The 20,832-nt window shown below is 46.0% G+C and overlaps 1 protein-coding gene across 1 annotated transcript in view; it reads right to left on the bottom strand.

The window, feature by feature from the left end:
- LOC102955728 (cytochrome b5 type B) overlaps positions 1 to 20,832 on the bottom strand; it is a 109,065-nt gene that overhangs the window by 32,419 nt on the left and 55,814 nt on the right. The window contains exons 7-8 of the transcript XR_006212079.1: positions 16,700 to 16,834; positions 15,919 to 15,990 (exon numbers count right to left, since the gene is read on the bottom strand). The gene's annotated coding sequence lies outside the window, so the exon portion shown is untranslated. The remainder of the gene's footprint in view (positions 1 to 15,918; positions 15,991 to 16,699; positions 16,835 to 20,832) is intronic.

The raw sequence follows: 20,832 nt of genomic DNA, 5'->3' as shown, positions 1-20,832 counted from the left end.
GCAAATATCTGTTCCTATTCCGTCAGTTGCCTTTTAGTTCTGTTGATTGTTTCCTTTGCAGTGCAGAAGCTTTTTATCTTCATGAGGTCCCAATAGTTCATTTTGGCTTTTAATTCCCTTGCCTTTGGAGATGTGTCAAGTAAGAAATTGCTGCGGCTGAGGTCAGAGAGGTTTTTTCCTGCTTTCTCCTCTAGGGTTTTGATAGTTTCCTATCTCACATTCAGGTCCTTTATCCATTTTGAGTTTATTTTTGTGAATGGTGTGAGAAGGTGGTCTAGTTTTATCCTTCTGCATGTTGCTGTCCAGTTCTCAGCACCATTTGTTAAAGAGACTGTCTTTTTTCCATTGGATATTCTTTCCTGCTTTGTCAAAGATTAGTTGGCCATACTTTTGTGGGTCCAGTTCTGGAGTCTCTATTCTATTCCACTGGTCTATGTGTTTGTTTTTGTGCCAACTGCCATATTTCTCTTTACAAAAAAAAAAAAAAACAACAAAATTAAGGCGAAAAAGCTCTACGATGAACCAAATATTAAATTTTTCAATAAGTCAGTGCAACTCTGCAATTGTATAATTCATATCACTTGCCCTCTCCTGGTCCCACCCATGCTGGGACCTACCTTCACTTAAAATATTGGTGTTTTGTTCATCATGGATCTTTTTGCATTAATTTTGATTTAAAAAAATATTCCATTAAAATGACATTTTTCTTGATTACTGTGGTTTTGGGCGCTCTCTCAAATTTTGCACTTGCTTTACCCTGGTACCAGCCCTGAACATCTTTAAGAACCTCTTTAAAATCTTCCCTGCCACTCTTCCAGCCCATCAAAAGAAATCCCCAACATACCTTGATGATAGAAAGGCATTTTTTACATACATAAATGTAAAAAGCTTACTGGAGACACTAATAACAGCCAAAAGAAGGATTTGCGTAAACTCCTGGCACAGTTCATTTGGCAGATTTATAAAAAGGAGTTCTAACAGACTTCTAGATCCCAGAGTAAACATTCATCAATTAAAATGACCTTAAATTTCTTCACTTGAACATAAGAGACTAAGAACTAAGGCTGAAAAAAATAAGAATGTGAGTTTATTTTGTTACATTGGTGATATAATACGCAAGAATGTATTTGTTATGTATTCATGATTTCATTTGGATGGAATAATTAAATCTCAGCTCTGATACTTTTGGTAGAGTATGGTCAGCATGGGTGCCATTCATAAAATACTGAATCCATTTTACTCAGTCCCATCGCATGCCAGTAGAGGCAACGTGGAATAACAGTGAGAATTCTAGATTGTGAATCCCAGTGAGGATCTATATTACCCATGTCATTTGGAGCAAGTCATGAAATGTCCTTGGGTCTCACTTTCCTCATCTTTAAAAGGGGGCTACAAATTTAGCTTAAATACCATGTCATTAAGAAGAACTCTTAATTGCTTGCCCCTTTATTTATGCTAAATAATTACAGGTAATCTTGATTATCCTTGGTGTCTAAAATTAGAAAAGCTAATTTTGAAAAATAAAGAATTATTTATAAAGAACATTTTGAAAAAGGAGATAGGAATAAGTAGAACCAAATTTTGTTTTAAACAATAATGATTATAAAAATTTTTGGAGTCCAACGAATTGGTATTCATATACCAAACGGGAGAGAGAGTGACCATTTCTAACCAGTAACTTAATAGCATTCAGAATAGACATTCTGAGGGGCACCTGGCTGGCTTGGTTGGTAGAACATGCAACGCTTTAAAAAATTTTTGTTTAATGTTTATTTTTGAGACAGAGACAGCGCATGAGTGGGGGAGGGGCAGAGAGAGAGGGCGACACAGAATCTGAAGCAGGCTCCAGGCTCTGAGCCGTCAGCACAGAGCCCGACGCGGGGCTCGAACTCACAAACCGCGAGATCGTGACCTGAGTCAAAGTCAAACGCTCAACTGACTGAGCCACCCAGGTGCCCCAAGAACATGCAACTCTTGATCTTGGGGTCATGAGTTTGAGCCCCATATTGGGCATAGAGATTACTTTAAAAACAAAGTTCAAAATAAAGACTCTGGGCTAAAACATCAGTGGTCTGGGGTGATTAAAAAAAAAAACGATGAGCTTAGCATCTGAGCTAAAGCTCCAGCAGGTGGAGGAGAAACACTGCACTTGACAATGGCTGTCATTCTTCAGAGGTGGAAACATCACATTCTCACCAGGACTTAATGAAGAATCCAGATTCTATTATTAATTTCCTCCCCAAAGTCTAATCTTGTTGGGATTATGATTCATGATTCTGACTATATAGCATTTGGAAGGTTAGAGTTATTCTTTAATTTTCTTAGCAGACCATCTCCTCTGCTCCTCACTTTCAATTCTAGCTGTTCTTTCCCACCTTGTAGCCAGGTGAGTCCCTTAGGACCTTCTCCAAGAACCCCACAGACACTAATATCTTAACTAAAAAGAACAGGAACAAAAGTCTTATGAGCTCCCTGTACAGTTTGTCTCTTTGTAATTTTGTAACAGCTTTGTTGAGGTATAATTCACCTACCATACAATTCACCCATATGAAGTGTACAATTCATATTTTCATCACTCTGAAAGGAAACCTTGTGCCCATTAATAGTCACCTCCCATTCTCCCATATCCCCCAGCCCCAGGCAACCACTAAGTCACTTTCTGTCCCTATAGATTTGCCTAGTGTGGACATTTTATATAAATGAATCATTATGTGGTCTTTTGTGACTGGCTTATGTCACTGGGGCTGATGTCCTCAAGGTTCATCCATGTTGAACCATGAATCTGCACTCCAATCTTTTTGATGCCTGAATAATAGTCCATTGTATGGAATGGCATTTCATTTATCCATTCATCAGAGGGTGGACATTTGAGCTTGGACACTTTTTGGCTATTGTGAATAACGCCTCAATGAACACAGTGTACAAGTTTTGTTGGATAGATGTTTTCAGTTCTCTTGGGCATATATCTAGAAATGGAATTGTTGGGTCACATGTACCTTTATACTTTTTTTTTTTTTTTGAGAGAGAGAGAGAGAGAGAGAGAGAATGCGAGCCAGGGGAGGGGCAAAGCAAGAGGGAGAGAGAGAATCTCAAGCAGGCTCCATGCCCAGGCCAGAGCCTGATGCAGAGCTCAATCTCATTGGCTCATGATTGAGCCAAAATCAAGAGTCAAACACTCAACCAACTGAGCCACCCAGGCACCCCTTTACTTTTCAATAGACTAATGTGACAATTATCGATCTCTGCATGGAAAATTACCTCGAGCTTCATGGCTTAAAAGAACAATAATCAGGGGCACCCGGTGGCTCAGTCAGTTAAGTACCCTACTTCTGCTCAGGTCAGGATCTCGCGGTTTGTGAGTTTGAGCCCTACATCAGGCTCTGTGCTGACAGCTTGGAGCCTGGAGCCTGCTTTGGATTCTGTGTCTCTCTCTCTGCCCCACTCATCCTCTCATTCTCTCTCCTCTCTCTCTCTCTCTCTCTCTCAGAAAATAAACATTAAAAATTAAAAAAACAACAACTAATCATTTACTATCTCTCACTAATCATTTACTATTTCCTGTGGGTCAGGAATTTGGGAGTAACTTGAGTAGGAGGCTGCAGTCAGACGCTGGTCACTGCGGAAGTCCTCTGAAGGCTGGGTTGGAGCTGGGGGACCCACCTCTAGGGTGGCTCACTCACGACTGGCAAGTTAGTGCCGGCTTTTGGGTGGGGCCTCAGTTCGTCTCTGCATGGGCTTCCCTACAGGGATGCCCAAGTGTCCTCAAAATAGCAGTCTTCCTCTAAAGCAAGCTAGCCAAGAGACCTAGGTGGAAGCTGCATTATCTTTTATGACTTAGCCTCAGAAGGCAGACAACTGTCACCTTTACCAAGTTCTGTCGTTCACATAGGCCGGCCCTGATTCATGTGGGAGGGGGTGTGCAAGGGGCAGATGGCAGGGGAGGCAGGTTGGAGACATCTTGGAGGCTGGCAACCACAAATAGGTTGATTTCAAAGCTCCATTCTCTGTTGTTCCTGCGGAGATGATCTAAATTTACAGACCCTAGGCAAGAGGTCAAAAAATACGTGGCAGGGTTTACAGGATTGTAACAGCACCAGGTTGCACCCCGCCACCACTTGGTGGATTTAACGACCTGCAGTGGAGCTTCCCGACTGTCCTGCTGGGGACTTCGAGGAGAAGGAGAATCTAAGCGAACTACAGAATAGAAAGATACAGCCTTCCTGCTGTCCTTGGATTATTGCCCCTGGTATTCACCTCTGGAAGAGCCAACGCTTTGTCCCCCTATCTACATCAGCAAAATCCTCCTGGAATGTCACTGGGGTTATTTGATCCAGTAGCCAAATCCATGTTGTCTCCTGGCAAATCAGCAAGTACTTATTAAGCATCTACTGTGTACCCAAGACCAAAGCCCGGGATCATCTGAGACTAGTGTAGATGGAAACGCCAGAAAGGGCCAGGCATGACCAAAATAGATTGTTGTCAAACCCACCTGTCTTGAGGCTTCAAAGGCAACAACTGGAAAGGATTTTTTGTTTTTGAGTTAGCATTTAGAGTAGTTACAGCCTCAAGAATGCCTTCAGGTTGATTTTCATTTGGAAAATTCCCGAGGACATGAAACACAAAGATAGATTAAGGAGCATTTCTAGAGACTTTTAGTCACCTGACAACAAGATGTAATGCTTATCCTGGATTAGATCCTGGATGGGGGAAAAGTGGCTAGAAAATACATTACTGGAAATTGGTCAAATTGGAACACAAACTGTAGATTAAATAATAGTATTGGATCAGTACTATGTTAACGTTTCTGAATTTTATAATCATATTGTGGTGATGCAATAAAACATATTTATTCTTAGGAAATATGCATTGAAGTATTATGGGGTAAATGTGTCTACACCTTAGTTTTGAGTGGTTCAGAAAAAAAATTCTGCATATACATATGTGCGTGCGCACGCACGCACACACACAAACATATGGGAAGAGAGACAGCAAGTAAATGCAGCAAAATGTGAGCAGTGAATCTGGGTGAAGGGCATATGGGAATTCTTCATACATATGTTATGTTTGCCACTTTTCTGTAAAATTGAAATTGTTTTGAAATAAAAAGATTTTAAAGAGAAAAAGAAACACCCGAGGGTCTTCTGTGAAGGCCAAGATAGTCTGGTGTCATTGCTCCTTCATGGAACGGTAGATTGAAAAAGTCAAGGTCAGCCAGGTGCCGATTACCCACATGACCCAGAGAGTGCTGTGGGTAGGGTGCTGGAAGTGTCAACCAACGGTTTCAGTTGACAACATCTGCTGGCAGTTAATAAAAACTCCAGGGGCACCTGGCTGGCTTAGTCAGTGGAGCATGCAACTCTTGGTCTGGGGGTTGTGAGTTCGAGGCCCACACTGGGTGTAGAGGTTACTTAAAAATAAAATATTTAAAAAAAGAAAGACTCCAGCAATACTGAAGTTTTACACTGTCCTTGTGACCCCACAGTCAGCTCCTGAAAGTGACAGTCTCAGCTTGCTCTGCCCCCAACCTCTGGCCCAGCAGCCACCTCAACAGCTCCTCTGAGACATCCCAAGCTGGCCAAGAGCGTCACTTGCCCTCTTGTTTCCCAAGACCGAGTGCCTCCTTCTGCTCAATCGGGCCCTGGGCTGAAAGGCAGAGACCTCTCCTGTTCCCCCAACATCAGAGGCAGCCTGGCTAGAAACCCGTGGCAACAAATCCCCCAAGTTTCCAAGAACATCTCAGAGCCGCAGGGTCAGCCAAATGTCTTTGAAATGGTCCAGGGTAAGAACCCCCCTCCACACGACACTACTCAGTCTCAGAGGTCAAGGTGCATGTTCCGATTCTTATTCCATTAGATGTGTAGGAGGCGGCTGGGAGCCCCAGAGACTCAGAAGACACAGATCCAGTCAAGGCCCGGAGGATTCCCAAGTTAAAAACATTGGCCTTCAGAGCTCACTAAATGTGAACTCTACAAATTGGTTTCAAAGTCAGCCAAGCCTGGGTTTCGTCATCTGCCCGCCAGAGCCAACTGACTGGCTTCCCATTAGCAGGGGGAGGAAGTGGAAAGGCCCAGCCCTGGGGGGCTTCAAAGAGGAGGAGGTCCCTGACAAGAGAATCAATCACAGAGCCCTGATGAGAACGACAGGGGAAAAGGTCTTTCTAGTCCCCATGAAAGTAGTTACCAGACTGTGATGGCTCCAGGCAAGCCACCTGCTGGGGACAAAGACCTTTCTCCTTTAGCTCAGACTCTCTGATGTGTGTGAGGGGAAGAACAGCCTCCCACTGTCTGCCTTTCACAGAGGATGTTCTTGGCCTTCCTGATTACCTGAGACCAGGCCAGTGGATCACAGGCCCGACACACAGCAAGTTCTCATGAATAGCAAACACTTTCATGGCACTTACCGAGCGCCAGGGACTGTCCTAGGCGCTTTACAGATCACTCATGTGACCCCCGCCCGGTAACACTATGAGGGTGGTACTCCTATTATCCCTATTTAGCAGGTGGGGAAACTGAGTCAGGAGAGGTAAAGAAACATGCTCAAAGTCACTGACCTAGTAAATAAGGATTTGAATGCTGGCTTGTGTCTGTGCTTTTAACCACTTTCCTTTTTTTCTGCTTTTAAGTTTATTTATTTATTTTGAGAGAGGGAGAGAGAGAGAGAGGGAGAGTGCAAGCGGGGGAGAGGTAAAGAGGGAGAGAGAGGGATTCCCAAGCAGGCTCCGTGCTGAGGGGCTCAACCTTAACAAACCGTGAGATCATGGCCTGAGCTGAAATCAAGAGTCAGTCACTTAACCAACTGAGCCACTCAGCTGCCTCGCTTTTAACCACTTTCTTTGCAAGAACTCCTAGCATGCTTGATGTGCTCCTTCGAAAAACCCATAATCGAGGAAATAAACACTCACGTTTCAAAAATCATATCTAGACAGCACGAGATGGATAAGGAGGTCTGCAGAGCAGGTTGGCGGGTGATAGGAAAGTGCAGTGGGTCTCACTGTTCCCTGCTGTACTGATAATCTGTCCCATACGTCCATCCATCCATCCGTTCATTCAACCTCTCACATTTAGAATTTAGGGCCCTACTAGGGCTTGAGTGGGAGGAAACAAGAGGAGCACTGCTTAGATAATGAACTGAAACGGAGCAACAAACAGTGAAAGAGTCAGAGGAGGGGGATTGGGGCCAAGTGAGTAGTGCGTCAGGAGCAGGGTGGAGGGACGCAGTTCCAAGAAGCATTCTCTGGCCACACACCCCCACCATAGCTTGTGGGTCCTCCTCCACGGGACGACGGACAGCATCCTTACTGTAGCATTTTCCATACTGGGTTGCGGTTTCCTACTTGCTTCTCTGCTATTAATTTCTGTAATCCCAGTACTAGGCAAGGACCAGTCACTCAGCATTTGTTGAATGACTTTCTGAATGAAAAAGGCCCTGAGGGGAAAGAGCTCAGCTGCACTGAGGGGAAAAGAGCAGACAAGCTCAGCAGAGCAGGGCTTCTCAAACTACACAAAGCAGAATTACAAAGGGATCTGGTGAAAATGCAAATCCTGATTCAGGAGGCGTGGGGTGTGGCCCGAGTTCCTCTATTCCCAACAAGCTACAGTGGGTGATGCCCAGACTCCTGCTCCCTGGATCCCACTTTTGTGCCAAGGCCCTTGATGATTCCCTGGCCCTTCTCAGCCCCAAGGGAGCCTCATCCCACACTAAGGCTCCCTTCCTCTGCCCCTGAGCTCCTCTACTGCCCCCCCCCCGCCCCGCTCCCCAACAGCCTTAGCCACTGATCCCATTTGCCCTACTGCCCAGACACCGATTTGAAGACCATCTACCCAAATCCCGGCAGTTCCCACAGTGGGGCCCGCTGGTCCCAGGGTGGACCTGGTGAAGGGGCTCCTGGGGTCAAGGATATCTTCCAGATCACCTCTCCCAGAACTCAGGATCACAGGTCACCTCAGCATCTCTGAGGCTCCCAGAAATCCTGCGATGACAAAGATTTGTGCAGGAGCCCAAGGAATGGCTGAGATGGGGGAGAAACTTAATGCTCCGTAATCCTCCTCAGCACCACCCCTAGCTGCTCAGACCTCAGTGGAGCATGTGATTGCTCAGTGGTGGTTTCCTACCCGTCCCCAGATTACCATCCTTATGAACAAGTGTACAGACATATGGAAATTCTAGAACCACCACAGGAAACAGGCAAGGTTTGCCTTTTTTCGTAAGGGGACGTATGCTTTCCCCAAACAGCGGTGCTCTTCTCTTTCTAAATCTTCAGGACCCTGGTCTCTTACCCCTCCGTCTTCTTAAAGGATCGGATGCTGTCATTTATGCTGAATTGCACACGATTGATAAGATTAAAACACGTCACTTCTGAAGGCTTATTGTTCTCGGTTTGCTCCTCTCCCCTCCGCCCAGATCCATTTTCTCTCGCTCTCTGTCCCTGGGAGCTGGACCCTTGGGCCCCCTCACCCTCCGGCTTCCGGGTGGCCAATGGTGTGGGGCGGGGAATGGGGGGGAGCACTGCAGAGAGATCTGAGGGCAAGAGGAGAGGAACAAGGAGATATTTAGTCCCCGCTGCAGCCTCGCATCACTGGGCAGTGTCTGCATCACCACGGCATCGATGCTCCCTCAAGGCGGCCCCTCTGAGGCTCAGCTTCCATTAGGCTCCCTTTGGCTCCTCTGCCCTAGGGTACTACCAGCTGCCTGCTGTCGCACATCCCAGGGTGCCTCACCATCCCTGCCAGCAGCTTCCATCCTGCACACTTCACTGTAAACACTCCTGTCACTAACTGTCTGATTTTGTTTTTTTAGTTAAACCCTTTTGAGTGTGCCTTCTGCTTCCTGCTAGGATTCTGAATGATACAGAATGTTGCATTTTTATCAAGTATGGGGTCCCCAATTTGGTTTAAGCCAAAGCAATGAAGCTCTAATTGTAGAATTTGGGGGTTGAGGGAGTCCAGAGACAGGAGGTATTTTTGAGGAGGGGGGAGTATGCCGGTGTTTCTCAGTGCCTTGAAAACCAACTACAACAAGGCCTGGGAGTTAGGTTCTCATTTTATTTTCTTCAGCCGCCATGAACTGAGCGGCTGCTGTGTTCTGGAACCGGTGCTTAGGATTGTGGGAATCAAGGACGATAGAGACCAGGCCCCATGTCCCACAACCTCACACTCGGCGACACTCGGGCCAGGGCAGGATGAAAGGCCTGGAATGGAATTGAATGTGACAGGCAGCCAAGCAGGGCAAAGCCGCCGAGATAAGGGCCTAATCAGAGTTCAGACAGAGAACAGTGGCAGAACGGCAGGCGGAGGCTTTGTTCCAAAGCTGGGGACCTGGGAGGACCTCACGGGGTGGGGGAGGAGGTCACATGGGACCTTGGAGCGCTGCAAAGCAGCCCATCAGCAGCCTCAGCCCAGAAGCCAGAGCGGGCCCCTTTCTGCAGCCTCCGTGGACGCCCGGGCGGGTTTTGTTTGCTCGTCCCCTGGGTTCTTACTGCACATCTACTCAACTCCAGCAGCAACCACTGAGCCAGCGCTCACCCTGTGCACGGAGCTCCTTCAATCCTCCCAACAACCCTGTGGGTGGGCGTTATTCAGCCCTTTTTATAGCTAAGGAAATTGAGGCTCGGTCCAAATGACTGGCCCACAAATTTATAAATAGTCACTGGAGACCAGAATTTGAATCCAGACTGCCTGGCTCTGAAATGCACTCTCAGCCACTGATCTGTCTGCTGCGATTTCTTACTCTTATAGAAGAGTCAAGGGTGGTGCCGAGCACTTGTGTGGAGTATCTCATTTGGTCTTCACAGCTCCCCCCTGAGGGAGGTCCTAGTATTACCACTTACTTTCCAGAAGAAGACACTGTCCCACCGAGAGGGTTACATCTCTCTCTAGGGCCCACAGCCAGGTCACGGTACAGCCAGGGTTTGAACCCAGGAAACCCACTCCAAGTTCATACCCCCAGCCACCACATTCCTCCAAGGCAGAGCCTAAATTATTATTTTTATTTTTTTGTTTGTCTGTTTTAAGAGACGGTGCACATGCTCAGGAGGGGCAGAGAGAGAGAGAGAGAGAGAGAGAGAGAGAGAGAGAGAGAGAGGAAGAGAGAGAATCCCAAGCAGGCTCCACACTGTCAGTGCAGAGCCTGATGTGGGGCTCGAACCCACGAACCGTGAGATCATGACCTGAGCCAAGATCAAGAGTCTGATGCTAACTGACTGAGCCACCCAGGTGCCCCCTGAATTATTTTTTTAAAGGTCTTTATTTTGTTGAATGGTTTTACCTTTATAGAAAATTATAAAGATAATACAAAGAGTCTCCTAAATAATCAGGCCGGGACTTTCAATACCATGTTGAATAAAAGTGTTGAGAGTGGGCATCCTTGTCTTGTTCCTGACCTTAGAGCAAAAGCTCTCAGCTTTCACTGTTGAGCATGATGTTAGCTGCGGGCCTGTCACATACAGTATGCATGCGTGCACGCATGTATGTATTTGTTTATTTTTAAGTTTTTATTTTAAACACTTGGTGCTCTTCAGGACAAGCACACTCCTTCACCCCCATCCCCTATCTCACCCATCCTTCCAACCACCTCCCCCTCTGGTAACCATCAATTTGTTCTCCTTAGCTAAGAGTCTGTTCCTTGGTTTGCCTCTCTCTCTTTTTCCCTTTTGCTTGTTTTATTTCTTAAGTTCCACATATGAGTGAAATCACATGGTATTCGTCTTTCTCTGACTGACTGATTACACTTAGCATAATACACTCTAGCTCCATCCATGTCGTTGCCAATGGCAAGATTTCACTCTTTTTGCTGGCTGGATAAACATACGGCCTTTATTACGTGGAGGCATGGTTCCCTCTGGACTCGCCATTTGTTTTTATCATATATGATGTTGAATTTTATCAAATACTTTTTCTGCATTCATTTAGATGATCCTATAACTTCTATCCCTCACTTTGTCAGTGTGATGTATCCTCTTGATGGATTTGTATACGTTGACTCATCCTTGCATCCCTGGAATAAATCCCAGTTGACCATGACGTAGGATCCTTTTCATGTATTCGATTTGGTTGGCTAATATTTTGTCAAGGATTTTTCTTTTCTTGTGGCATCCTTGTCTGGTTTCGGTATCAGGGTAATGTTGGCCTCATAAAATGAATTTGGAAGAGTTTTCTCTTCTGTTTTTAGAAGAGTTTGGGAAGAAGTGGTATTAATTCTTTAAATGTCTGGTAGGATTCACCAGTGAAGCCATCTAGTCCTGGACTTTTGTTTGTTGGAGGTTTTTGATTACTGGTTTAATCTCTTTTCTAATAATCAGTCTTTCAGATTTTCTATTTTTTCACGAAATAAAGAAAGACAAATTACGTCCAATCTTACTCATATGTGGAATCTAAAAAATGATACAAACAGGGGCACCTGGCTGGCTCAGTCAGTAGAGCATGCAACTCTTGATCTAGGGGTTGTGAGTTTGAGCCCTATGTTGGGTATAGAGAATAAAAATAAATAAAAATTAAAAACAAACAAGCAAAGAAACAAAAACTACACTCATGGATACAGAAAACAGATTGGTGATTGCCAGAGCTGTGGGGGGGCGGGGGGGGGGGAGGCTGGTTGGCAAAATGGGTGAAGGTGGTCAAAAGGTACCAAAAAAAAGTTTCCATATACCCCAGGCGGGCTTTCCCTTACTCTTTTGTTTTGTTTTTAATGTTTCTTTATTTTTGAGAGAGAGAGAGAGAGAGAGAGTGTGTGTGTGTATGCGCGCAAGCAGGGGAGAGGCAGGGAGAGAGGGGACAAAGGATCCAAAGCAGGCCCTGCACTGACAACAGAGAGCCCAATGCAGGGCTCGAACTCATGAACCAGGAGATCATGACCTGAACCGAACTCGGATGCTTAACTTACTGAGCCACCCAGGAACCCTTTGTTTTGTTTTTTAAGTAGGCTTCAAACCTCACATGGAGCCTAGGGCAGGACCTGAACTTCTAACCCCAAGATCAAGACCTGAGCTGAGATCAAGATTCAGATGCCAAACCAACTCAGCCACCCAGGCACCCCTAGTTTCCCTTACTGTCAAGATCTCGCAGTATGGTACATTTGTTACAATTAACATACCAGTGTTGATGTATCATTATTTACTAAAGTCCATAGTTGATTCAGACTTCCTCAGCTTACCTAATGTCTCTTTGTGTCCCAGGACCCCATCCAGGACACTCCACTGCATTCAGTCATCATATATATTCCTCAGGCTCCTCTTGTCTCTGACAGTTTCTCAGACTTTCCTCATTTTTGATGACCTTGACAGCTTTTTAAATTGTGATTTAAAAAAAAAACAACCCACACATAAAAATCTACCAACTTAACCATACTTAAGTGTACTGTCAGTAGCATTAAGCACATTCACACTGTTGTGCAACAGATCTCCAGAATGTTTTCATCTTGCAACACTGAAATGCTACCCTCATAAACAACAACTTTCCCCCCTCTCCCCAGCCCCTGGTAACCACCATTCTACTTTGTGTTCCTATGAATTTGACTACTTGATTTATTTTTTAAGCTAATTTTTTTAATTTTTTAGTAATCTCTACACCTAACATGGGGCTTGAACTCATAACCCTAAGAGCAAGAGTTGCACGTCTACCGACTGAGCCAGCCACACACCCCTCAACTACTTTATTACCTCTTTTAGATATGGGATCATACAGTATTTAGCTTTTTGTGGCTGGCTTATTTCACGTATCATAATGTCCTCAAGGTTCACCCATGTTGCAGCCTGTGTCAGAACTCCCTTCCTTGTCAAGGCTGAGCACTATCCCATCATATGCATCTACCGCGTTTAGTTTATATGTTCATCCATCAGCAGACAGGGTGCTGCTCCCACCTTTTGTCTTTTGTGAACATAAGTAACTGGGAAACTGCCCTATTATTTTCCATAGTGGCCGTAGCATTTCACATTCCCACCAGTGGCGCACAGGGGTCCACTTTTTCCACATCCTTGCCGACACCTCCAGCTGTCTAGGGGATTTTGACAGGAGCCATCCCGATGGGTGTGAGGGGGTCTCACACTAGGGTTTTGACTTTCATTTCCCTGATGATCGGTGATGTTGAAGATCTTTTCGTGTGCTCGTGGGCCATTTGCACATTTTGTGTGGAGAAATGTCTACTCAAGCCCTTGGTCCATATTTGTATCGCTAAGCAATAAATGCCTATGTCATAATTTATTTATCTGTTCTCCTGTGCATGGGCATTTGTTACTACCGGTCTTGGCTATTGCACATAAAGCTGCTGTGAACATTTTTGCAGAGGTTTTTTGGTGGGTCTGTGTTCTCACTTCTCTTGGATAAAGACTTTTTGTACATTTCTGTACTCACCAGAGCTTAGGACCTAGCTGGTACTAAAAAAAAAAAGTGGGATAAAAAAAAGTGTGACTAAGTCACAGAACTAAGACCTCTGAGGTAGTAATAATCATTTCACATAATAAAGTTTCAATGTGGAGCATGAATACCAAAAGCACGGGCTGAATAAAAAGAAAGGACATCTGAGGTGGAGACTTAGTGATTCAGCTAAGAATTTTGAAAAAGGATAGGCTTTGAAGAAGAGCCGAAACATGGGGACAACCAGAAAACTTCCTTCTGCAAGGGACAGAGGCTTCTCTCCCCCACGCTGACCGGATAGGGAGTCCTGGAGGGTGTCCGGCTGGAGTCACAACAGAGGGCCCACACAGGGGAGGCAGGCCCAGCTAGAGCAAAGATTGCAATGCCCAGAGTTTGTTAAGAGAGATTTTTTGTGATATTTTATACCTTGCTGAGGAGCATTAATACCCTTTGTCTTCTCCTCTCTAAATCCACTCCTGGTTTGCCACACGGAGAGAGTTTGTCCTGGCCAGGATAATCCAGAACAGGAGACAATCCAGCAACCTTTTCTCCTTGGCTCTAGAAATTGTTTGTGTGTAGTCGGGAAACCTGGGTTTCTGCCTTTAACTAGCCGAATGTGCTTTCATCTCAAAATTCCTTCCAGCTCTCAAATATTATTACTTAGCAACTATACTTCTTTCTGCAGATTTTTTAAAGTTTATTTTTAAATTTATTTTTAGTACTCTACATCCAAAGTAGCGCTCGAACTCACGACCCTGAAATCAAGAGTTGCATGCTCTACGGAGCCCCTGGGTGGCTCAGTTGGTTGAGCATCTGAATTTGGCTCAGGTCATGATCTTCCGTCTGTAGGTTCAAACCCCACATCAGGCTCTGTGCTGACAGCTCAGAGCCTGGAGCCTGCTTTGGATTTTGTGTCTCCCTCTCTCTTTGCCCCTCCCCTGCTCATGCTTTGTCTCTGTCTGTCTCTCAAAAAATAAAATGTTAAAAAAAAAAAAAAAAGGAGTAGCACACTCTTCTGACTGAGCCAGCCAGGCACTCCTGTTCAGGAAATATTCTTTTTTCAATGTGTTCACCACAGAAAGTGAGAAAATACAATAAGGGAGCAGAAGCACATATAAAATCACTCATAATTTCATCACCCAGTGCTAACTCTTATTAACATACACTCGTTCGTATAAAAATATATGATGAGTGCCTGCCATGTACTGAGACATTTGAAATATATCTTTCTAGGCTATTTATATCTACATTTTAATGAAATCACCCTGCTTTATAACCTGCCTCTCACTCAAAAGACAGTTGTGAACATATTCCCATGTCAGTAAATACTTTCCCTACAGCGTTCCAGTTTTTCATTAATAAACATTCTCAGAGCTCAGTTTTGAACAAAGTCATAACCATTTTTTTAATGTTTATTTATTTTTGAAAGAGAGACAGAGTGTGAGTGGTGGAGGGGTAGAGAGAGAGGGAGACACAGAATCCGAAGCAGGCTCCAGGCCCTGAGCTGTCAGCACAGAGCCTGACGCGGGGCTCGAACTCTCAAACCGTGAGATCATGACCTGAGCCGAAGTCAGACACTCAACCAGCTGAGCCACCCAGGCACCCTAGTCATAACCATTTTTTAAAGATAATTCCTAGAAATAGAATTACTAAATCAATTAGTAATCATGATTATGTGTTTGGGCAATGCCAAGCATCCGCAGTCTTTTTTATACATCTTTCCACTCATGCGTACGCACTCAGCGGGGGGTAGAACTGTGCTGTCCATTGCAGCAGGCATCAGACACCCAGGGCTATGTATGTTTAAGTTAAAGTTAATTTAAAAAAAAAAAAAATAAGCAATTCAGTTCTTCAAATGCAATAGCCACATTTCAAGCACTCAACAGGCATATGTTACTAATGGTTACTTCGATAGTGTGGAAACATTTATGTCATCACAGAAAGTTCTATTAGACATCACTGGTCCAGAATAATGTTCAATTGATGTTAATTATTGTTATTTTGGGGTGGAGAGATTTTGAGTAATTTTCCTTCTTACTGTATTTCTTGGCCCGTGACCATTTATCACTTTTGTTTTACATATATTATGTCTAAATGCTCTCTTCCCTTTGGAGGGCTAAACCTCATTCCCAGTGGCTGCCTGTGGATATTTCATTATGGGAAATCTCCAGAGTCCTTATGTCTAGTCATTGGTTTGAATTCAAATTTTCCCTCCCAGAGATAGAGTTCAAAAAAGTTGTATTAAGAATCTTTATATAGGGGCACCTGGGTGGTTCAGTCAGTTGAGTATCCAACATCTGATTTTGGCTCAGGTCATGATCTCACAGTCACGAGATCAAGCCCCACCTTGGGCTTGGTGTTGACCATGAAGCCTGCTTGAGATATTCATTCTCTCTCTCTCTCTCTCTCTCTCTCTCTCTCTCTCTCTCTCTCTCTCTCTCTCTCTCTCTCCCCTCTGCCCCTCCGATCACTTGCACATGCTCTCTATTAAAAAAAAAGAACCTTTATATAAATTTACTTAAATATGCATAAAGAAATTCTGGAAAGATACATAATTAAGAACATTACTCACCTGCAGCATGCGGAGAGGGTGTCTCTGCAGATGAGGGCAAGAATGGGAAGATTTTCTATGTGAATGTATCACCTATTTAAACATAGAGTAAAAATATATCTTTTAAAAAAAATTATGCAAACAGCAAACAATTCTAAAAAAAAAGAAAAAAGTAGACAGTGAAACTCCTTTCCCTGAAGGTTACTGGCAGGTTAGTGAGAATCCTTCCAGGCTTATTAGAGACAATCACACATGATAACTTTATTATGTAAGTGGCTTGTGCACTCATTCCCTAGACATCACCGGAGTCCTACCTCCATCCCTATTGGTAAGAATTTAAAAAAGGGTTTCTAAAGCTCCCGGACTTTTTCCTCTCACCTCTCCAGGTGGTCCCTGTGAAGACTCCATGTCTCTTTTGAAAGCACTTGTAGCAGACCCATTTCCAGGTAATTGCAGAGCCGGTGCCAGTCATTAGCCAGCTGTGGGTTTGCCCCCCTTCCTCCCATCCACCCCCCTTGTAGACTTAGCCCCTTTGCTTCTCAACCTCTCCCTTCCTCAGCTGTTCCTTTGGCCACACCTTTCCAAGGCAGTGGGGGTGGAGGGAGTGAGGACCATTTCCATAGTCCTGGGTGGAGTCTTGGTGTGGGAAAGAGCCAGATACATGGGGCACGAGCCACCTCCAGGTCCCCCGTCCTCCAGGAGGCTGGCAACAGCCCCTTAACTTACTCATCTTGCCCAACCTCTGTTCCAAGTCCACTCCCAACCCCCACCTTGCTGGACACATTTCTGAGACCTTACTTACTTCTTTGCATTTCTGTGATGGGTTTGCCCATGGACTTTGGAAAGTCCATTCTCCACTCCTTCACTGGTGCATCATCGTCCAGATCTTCACCAGGAGAGCAAGGGGCACTTCCGGAGGACTGAACGGGCCTGGGGTCTGTGTAGTAGGAAGGAGGTGGGGACACAGGGTGTGAGTCATCTGCCAGCGTCTCTGATGCTCTTGGAGTTCACCACCCAGTGCCAGGACCAAATAGAGAAATCCCAGTTGTGGTGAGTGGTGGCCCCTGAGAGGCCCAGTAACCAGTCTAACTTCAAAGGCTGCTCTCCTGGCCACGCAAGACTGAAACCAGCGAATCCACAGAGACAGAAAGTAGATTAGTGGTTGCCAGGGACTAGGGTTGGGGGGATGGGAAGTGACTGTTAATGGGTACGGGGCTTCTTTCTGGAGTAATGAAAATGTTCTGACCTTGGACTGTGGTCACAGTTGCTCTGTGACTATACTAAAAATCACTTAAGTATCCACTTTAAAAGGGTGAGTTTTGTGAAATGTGAATTGTATCTCAATAAAAATTAGAGGGTTGCAAATCTACTGAGATCTAACTGACATGCAATAAAAGGCACCCATTTTAATACAGAGTTCAACGATTTTGGGCAAAGACATCCATGCCACCACCACCTTCATCAAAATACAGAATATGTCGGTCACCCCAGAAAGTAACCCTTTGCCCCTTCAGGATTCTTTCAACAAAACTGAACACAATGCAAACCGTCAAAGTTCATCACACATAGTAAGGGTCTTAGTTCACAAAATTTATAGTTCGGTTATATTTAAAGAGACATGCACACACATTAGAAGGTTGTGGTGTGGGTCACAGTCAAAAAAAATGTAAAAGTTCCCACGGAGACATGAAGAACCACGCAAGGCGCCGGGGGTGGTTGTAGAAGCGCTATGCACTCACTCCGGTGGGCGCTATGTGCCGAGAATTCTGCTAAGCACTTAGGTGCACGACCTCATGCTCATCGCCTCATTCCACAGATGGGAAAACCAAGGCTTCCCTCCCTGTGCTGGCAGCTAGTTTTTACCTGATCCTAAAACGTACTCTTCCTAATGCCTTGGTTTCCTCTTGCTGGGCTTCTAACTCCCACTGACGTGTCCAGTCCTGGAGGATCCAGACATATCTGTCAGCCAACCTCAGGTAACCCACTCAAGCACAGCGGAAACAAGAAGAGAGAAGAAAAGGCCTCCCGCACTGAGCTTGTAGTCTAGTAGGCAGCACCCAGCAGATGGTAAAAGCACCGAAGACAAGGTCACAGTGTCATGCTGCTCTGTGTAACCCTGGGTGTAACCCGGGGTGTGAGGCTCTTCCTTTGTGCCGTCACTGGGCACGTCGCCCGGTCGTTCTCTGGCGCAGGCCTGGGCAGTCAGGCCGGGTGGAACCTGCAAGGCCCAGTCCGTTCTGAGTTGCCTGAGACCCACAGGGGTCTTAGGTGACACACACGGTCACCCTCCAGAACCCTGCAGAGTCCTCCTACCAAGCAACTGGCCACAGAGCAGCAGGGGCAGGATTCACAGCCTAGACTCTGTCATCAGAGTCTTTGCCCCTGAGCATGCCTCCGTGATAACTGGTAGCCACCATCAGTCTCTCATTTCAAGAGTCAACAGAGAGCAGAGGCTGTACCTTCCAGTTAGCCCTAATTGATTTCACCCAAACGGAATGAGTGCTAATGAGCTTGTCTCAAGACCCAAACTCCTTCTGTCTTTACTAGATTCGCTGGCATTGGGAAATCTTCCGACCATTGGGACTGTCTTAAAACATGACTCTTCCACATCACTGCACCCAGCACACCCCCAGGGTCTGGAAAAGTCAGCAGACCCCCAACAGAGACCAGCTTTCATCCGAGGAGTAGCTAAAACCCTGGGGAGCCTCGGGGCCATTCAGGCCTACTCAGTGTGCTCACCTGGTCTCGCCAGCCCAAGGCCCGATGTGGAAGGAACTGGACTCAGACAGACCTGGGTTTGGATCCCAGCCCTGTCACTTGTTAGCTATGTGACCTTGGACAATTAAACTAACCTCTCTGAACTTGTTTCCTCATCTCAAAAAAAAAAAAAAAAAGGTGAGGCTTGCAGGGTTCTTGGATAATGAGATCAAGGTATGCAGTCGGCACTTAATACATATCCGCTGTCCTTCCCCTCCTCTTGCCTGCCAAGCACATTGACATTCTGCAGAGACAAGAACAGCCAAGCAACTTTCTCTTCTGGAGGATTTGTATCTTTGTCATTGTTTTTCCTGGAAGGGCACGAACAGGAAGCCTTGGACTGGCCAAGAGCGAGAACAACATAGCCCTGGCCCTTCGAAAACGTATTAAACTTAAGTTTCCATGGAGTCTTAACGTTATACTATGCACCCCGTGCATTATACTATGCACCCCGTGCGTTCACCTGGAAAACAGCCTCCTCCTCTCTCCGACTGGAGCGCCACCGAGAGGCCTGAGCCGCCATCCTCGCCCCCCCCTCACCTGGCCCCCACGACCGGCCTCGCGCTGCCTCCACTTCCGCTCGCTCTGGCTCTCTCCAAATGTGCTTCTCTCCAGGAGGCCCGTTCCCAAACTGCAAATGACATCACATCAGACGTCTGCTCTAGACCCTTCGTCGTCTTTCCGACAAAGCACACAGCCATCTGCCCACCGCCTGCCTCTCTCCTTCCCTCCCCTCCCTCCCCACTTCGGACCGCGCCGTCCACAAGCGCTTTTCTTTTCCTCTGCGCGCGCACCAGTTCGTTCCAGCCTCAAGGCCCTGCAGCGGCCGCTGCCTCCACCTGGAGCTCGCTTCCTCCCGGTGGATGCTCCCTTCTCAATAATCAGGCTGGAGCTCCAGTGCCACCTGCTCAGAGACATCTTCTCTCGTCGTGGCGGCCGCATGGTCACATCTATCACTTCGTCCTATTTTCATACTTGCACTTGTCACTACCTAAAGTTCTCTGGTGCCTTGTCTGTCTCATTCACCACGTGCCCCCCGCCCCCCCCCCCACCAGGGGCCTAGAACCCGCCTAGAGCACCAGCAGGTACAATACCTGTTTGTTACTTAAATGACCCCCTTTGTCTCACCATTTAAGCATAAATCCATGATCTTCAGGATGGTCTGTCTTCATAGGAGAGCTTCTAATATGTGTCTAGACAGTCCTTTTATTTTTGGCAATTTTGGCAAACTGACTTGCTTCTGGAATTTAACAAAACCAGACAACGCCTGTCTCCCTAGTCTCATCCAAAGCTGTGCCCCCTCGTCTAGAATCTGCAGAGACTCTTGCTGTCTGCCCCCTCCGTAACAGCTAGGCACGGATGAGACAAAAGTTTTACAAATCCCACTGGAATATTCTGCTGCCTGAAAAACTGGAGCGACACCGGACTGGAGCCTCCGAGCCAAAAGCAGCTTGAAGCTAGCGAAGGCCCCTGCTCCTCAGAGGCTGGGCACCTGGGATTAATTCAGGCAGAAAGCAGGCAAGAAATGCTGGCCCCTGAGAAGTGCTAAAGAAAGGGAATTTTAAGATCCAGACTGAAAAGAAAGAGGGGGCAGAGGGGATTGGGAGTGGAGGAGTTGGAAGGACTGACCTTCCTTAACCCAAGGGATCTTAACCTGCTAGGATTGATGTTAAATGTTAAATTTGGGAGGGGTGTGTGTGTGTTTTAGGGAGAGGGTCTATGGTTTTTATCAGGGTTGCAGTAGGATCTGTGCCCCCAAAGCTTAAGAACCACAGATCTAAAAGGCAAGCAATTAGGTTAGCAAATCATCTCCATCCTAAACATGACCTGAACTGAAACAATCACGAGAAAGGAAAAGTGCTTTGTGCTCCAAAGAAAACAAAAGCCATTTCCAACAGGAATTGGCTGTCACATTCTCTGCACTTGGAAAAAAAATCAACAGAGCATCCGCCCAGCCTGCTCAAGGCCCATCCCTTAAGCCCAGGTCTCTAGGGAAGGCAGTGAGCCTTTGTTTTCCAGTCTGTGGGCAACTGGCTGGGCCAGGAGCCAGAGAGGAGAGACCTCTATGGAAGAAAATACAGACGTGTGCCAAGTTGTGTGGGCTAGAGGCACCCGAAGGAGGACTCCAGCTGATGCCACAAGACCCACCGGGTGAGGAAGAATGTGCCAGTTGTAGAC

Source organism: Panthera tigris, chromosome E2, assembly GCF_018350195.1.
Source record: "Panthera tigris isolate Pti1 chromosome E2, P.tigris_Pti1_mat1.1, whole genome shotgun sequence".
NCBI lineage: Eukaryota > Metazoa > Chordata > Mammalia > Carnivora > Felidae > Panthera > Panthera tigris.
Note: the sequence above shows the minus strand (reverse complement) of the source record. Positions and strands in the feature narration are given on the sequence as shown.